The sequence below is a fragment of the Bidens hawaiensis genome, unplaced genomic scaffold (assembly GCF_021521415.1).
Source record: "Bidens hawaiensis isolate Kalapana, Puna unplaced genomic scaffold, B.hawaiensis_p1.1 tig00053004_1, whole genome shotgun sequence".
Lineage (NCBI taxonomy): Eukaryota > Viridiplantae > Streptophyta > Magnoliopsida > Asterales > Asteraceae > Bidens > Bidens hawaiensis.
In genome coordinates this window covers 1,447-6,436 of record NW_027499533.1, presented here as the reverse complement: position 1 = coordinate 6,436, position 4,990 = coordinate 1,447, and the positions used below count along the sequence as shown (strand labels likewise).

The window sequence follows — 4,990 nt, the reverse complement described above, 5'->3', positions numbered from 1 at the left end:
CCCATATCTATAACAATATAATATTCCTGACATGACAATATGAACATTTGTGTAGAAAGCTTGCATCCTTTTTCGTTTGTTTCATTATTTTTGGGTTATAGTGTCACGCGAATGCTAGAAAAATAACTTTTATCTACGGGCCGACGCTACTATTTTTACGGGCGCAAAATTTACTATATGTTAAACTGAAATTAAGGATATAATTGATGAGCGAAACACTGAAACCCCATTTTTCTCGAAAAATTAATTATCCAACATTCTCTTCACCGTTCTCAAATGTGGGCCGCATTGAGCGCCTTTATCATCTAGACTTGCTATGGGTCCTATAAGAATTACTCCTCTTCCACTTGACTCTTACCACGTCAGATTTGACAACATAATTGTTGGACAAAGGTTAAGCAATAACTTAGTCATAATAAGCTGGAACGATACAAAGCCAAAGCCTGTCATTAACTTTATTGAGTTACGTTTCTAAACACTATTTATTTGTATTTTTGTTCTTTCGTATGGCTTCACACCGGCTCGCCGTCTTTCATCTTAAGTGCCTCAAACTCAATTTTGGGGGAGTTTTAAGTGTGCCTTCTACACATGTTTGGCACCAACGTACCGTATTTTTCAGCGATTCCCAAACCTCCTTCGTCGTTTTCTTCTTTACCACTTAAATTAAAACATCTTCTGGGATCGCTTGAAAGATGAATGTGCGAGCTATCCTGTTCATCTTCTCATCTTCCACCGCTCCGTTTGGTGGTTCGATGGAATCCTACAACCCTTGAGCGTCCGTTACGCTTCCATTCTGATCTCGATCGCCTAAGTCGTGTAGTTTGTCAGGGTTTATGTCTGGATTTGGTGAGATACGGTACTGATTTCTTTTGGGGCTAAGGTATTGGCGACAACGGACACGGTATTGAAACGAGGGTAATTTGGCATGTAACGATCAAGACTGGATTTCGAACCTTGCTCTGATACCAAATGTTGGATAAAATCAGAGAACAAGAACTGAATATATATAGTTGGTATTGGAGCAATTTTCTGAGATTTTATTCTGCTTCAAATAAAACTATTACAATGAATATATAGTGCTAAATTTAAAATTGCTTAAATAAAGACATAAAAACTAAAATGCTTTAAAAGAAAAAGAAATAGAAAAGCAAAGGTTCCAAGTTCCATGATGCCCATTAACTCCGAAAATAAATGTAATACTCTCACGCTTGTTGCCTTGCCTAGTTCCCAACGGAGACCGGGTCACATTAACTAGCAGATATCATGCTTCACTTTTAAAACGAGCTATATATGGGTCCTCCTATAAGAATTACCCCTCTTCCACTCGACTCTTGTCACGTCTAGTTAATAGAAAGGGTCATTACTTTTCTTACCAAAAATACTATGACCATATGTGGAACGCACTAGGTCTGCAATTAGTGGAAACTGCAAGGTCACAAAATAAGTAAAGGGCAGCCAAGTCAATGCAACTATGGAAGCTAGAATCCATGATTTGTCTTGACCAAACACAAGGAATAAGGCTGCACCGAAAGCTACGAGCATGGCTGTTGTTGATATGAACAAGGTGGCTAGACCAGTTATCAACTTTGTAGGCAACTTGAACAGAAAGTCTTCCTCAGCAAAACGTGTCGTGAGGATTGACAAAAACATTAACAAGGATGTGACAGATGTGAACAGTGATACAGCATCCGAGACTGCAAATATCGTGAAGGCATGGTCATTGGTAAAAACTGGGAAGCCCGTGTCCTGATTGTTTCCTCCTGGCACTGTAATAGCCGCTGCAAACACGATGGTGGTGATTAATGCAGTTGTGATTGTGTACGACTCTGCAGTTGCTTTCATCCATTTCTCTCCTTCAACCACTAACTCTTTATGCTCTCTTGTAAACACCATTTGAGGTGTTTCACCGAAAGAGTTCTTTTGTATGATGTTTAGAGGGCATACAAATCCTTCAACTTCCTGCAAGATTACACTATTATGTTGCATATGCTGCTTTTGTCAATGACTATGATTTTATCAATAATTTTGCTACCTTAAACCATTGGAGTTCGCGTTGTACTTGTAGAGCTGCACCTGATGTACGGTTAAGTTTGTCAAGAGGTGTCAACCGCCCAGCCAAATGCAAGAGGTTGTTCCCTAAACGATCTTTAATTGTCCTATAAATATTCTTGTGTTCACTCATTTGATATAGCAGGTTGTAAACCTTTTCTGAACGCTTTAACACAGCGTATTGAATAATGTTGTGACCATCTTCATTGGCACTCCAAATGGCATCTGGGAAATAAGACACGATCGTTACTACAACCTCAGATGCATTATTTCTTGTGGCTTCAAGAATCGAGTTTTTGTAATAGTCAGTGTAGGATCCAGAATATATGGAACGCTTTACCAAATTGCATACTGCTTTTAATAGCTCTGTAGCATCATTGTGCACTTGAGCTCCCTCTTTAACAAACTTTATACGCAGTACTGCACAGGGACGGAAGAATTATAGTATCTCAACTAAAGCAAAAGAGACAATTTTTTTATTCTTATTTGATAACATAGAGATGGTAAGTCTTACGTAATAGCATAGTGATACGCTGGAGAGGCTTAATAATAATCTTACTTAATATCCTCATGATATGGTTGAAAAGAACAGCAATAATCAACAACGCTGTGTAAGATAACATGTTAGAACTGTGGAGTGTAAAACTAACTAGTTAAAAAGGATGACTTTTATCGATTTTTTTAAACATAACAAAGGTAAAATATCAGCTTTTGACCTACCAGCTACTCCATAAAAGTATCCACGTAGCCACTGATTCATAAATGCCTTCATTTTATGGTAAAATACAATGGAAAAAACACACGAGGCAAACCAAATTACAAAGAGCATCATGCCAAACAGATCTTCTGGACCCCTAAACACTTCAAGACAGAAAATTGGCGTATTAGACAAAATGTTAAAAAGGAGAAAAAGTCAAAAAAAAAAAAACATAGGAAAACTAGCAACAAACATCTATTGACGGCTCTTTCCCAAATGTTGATTTTACATGGGAAGTTTTGAGCTATAGCCATCAGCACGGCGTCACTATGAAAACTACGGTAATGCTTAGTCATCAAAACCAATGCTGAATCTGCAGAAAATCAAGAGCAAATAAAGAGAATGTAAAAATGTTGTAAGTGCGGTCAGTTTTTACGTACCGTAATCTTTAGAAGAAATAACATTAACCAGAAGCTCATCACCAGTGATACAGTTAGCCATCTCTATGTCAGGGGTACTGGTGGGGGTGGGGTCCAACAAATAAAGATATGTGTCGGTATGCATATTTGAAAAAGCTCTGGCTAGTGGCGTTTGACCCTCGTTGTCCTTAGCATACAACAAATCTTGGTTTTTTTTAACCAAAATCTTAGCAGCCTGAGTGTTGCCAACAATAGCAGTAGCAGCAACATGAAGCAGTGTGCTTCCTTCTGAATTTTGCATACCGAGTAACGCGCTTCCTTCTGGAGCCATTTCTAACATTTTTTCTAAAATATCTCTCTTTGGTAATACCAACCACTAGGTGGAGCACAGTGTTGCCATTAATGGCGATTTTGTCAGTCACGCTAACTTTCCCATCCCTCAAAATGGAATGAACCGTTTCAAAACTTTGACTTAAAGCGGCTACATGCAAACTATGGTGAACCTTTGCTCTTTCATCTGCTTCTTCTCTATCCTCTTCTTTGTGGTCGTCCAATTTTGTATCGTCAAATACTGCTTCTTGAGTCATTCTTTCTTCTATTAAATCTGCGTTGTTAGGAATATGTAAAGCACATCCAATTTATATTCCACAATAAGATCACATAATCATATTTACTGAACAAAAAGGATCCAACCACAGAGACATGTAAGCGGGCAACAAGCTGCTCCGTAACCCCCTTTTGAATGGAAAAACTGATCCTACGGAAAACAAAGTTATAGGTTTTCTACCCGCTGAACTATAGGCCATACCAGTTGAACTTCACATAAAAGATAGTCATATAAAACATTATCTCAATTATTATTTATTTAAAAACTTTAGGTTCCTTAGAACGCTTGTGATCAGGACCCTACTCCTACCCTTCACTGAAACACCCATCGGTCCCTACCCTTTCCTAAACACATGTTGGCTCCGAATGCTTATTATGTTCATTATACACTTACGCATACCGTTTCTGCCCGAACGTCTTTTTGACTAAAACGATTATTTTACCCTTACATCAACTAAAACATTAAAAAGTACATATTTACCCATTTTAACTAGCTAGTTTTTTTTTCTTTTTGTGATTTTACCCGTGTGTTGTGTTATAACTAATTTTTTTATTTTGCGTTTCACTTACGTTTGTTATTTGTTTTTACTTAAATACTTTTTTTTCTTCTTTTTTTTTGAGTATTATTACCTTTTTTTACTTTAATACTTTTTTTGTTTTTTCATTATTTTTTTCCGTTTATCATGAGATTCTAGAGTAACATCGATCATAAATAACAAGAGTGACAATCATCAAAATGAAAATGCGTATGTCAAAAGTTAATATTTAGGATTGTTATTACTTTAAAAGTTCATGACAGGCAGGTGAAAAAAAAGACGTAACACAAATAAAACGCAAAAAGTAATAATAATAATAATAATAATAATAATAATACTAAGTGCAACGCAAAAGAACAAATAAAAACAAAAAAGTGAAAAACGCAAGACATGATTAAAAACACAAAAAAAGAACTAGTTAAAATGGGTAAATAAGCAATTTTTAACGTTTTAGTTTAATTAAGGGTAAAATAATCATTATATAATTCATCATTTTAAATATAATAAATCAAATTTGCAATTTTTTTTATTGAAGATTGAAAAATATGCAATTGAATTTATTGGTTGGGTAAGTACGCAATTAAGAAGCTAGGGAAGGATAAATGCATAATTGAATTTATGGGTTGGGTAAATATGCATATAAAAAGCTAGCAAGGGGGGAATATGCAACTGTCTCATATTTA

At 36.1% G+C, this 4,990-nt stretch overlaps 1 pseudogene across 1 annotated transcript; it reads right to left on the bottom strand.

The window, feature by feature from the left end:
- Positions 1 to 289: 289 nt before the first annotated feature.
- Positions 290 to 3,830, bottom strand: LOC143599869 (uncharacterized; annotated as a pseudogene). Its single transcript, XR_013147371.1, has 5 exons — positions 3,187 to 3,830; positions 2,880 to 3,119; positions 2,564 to 2,656; positions 2,033 to 2,469; positions 290 to 1,959 (listed from the first exon to the last, which is right to left on the bottom strand). The product of XR_013147371.1 is annotated as an uncharacterized LOC143599869 (transcript).
- Between the last annotated feature and the right edge of the window lie 1,160 nt (positions 3,831 to 4,990).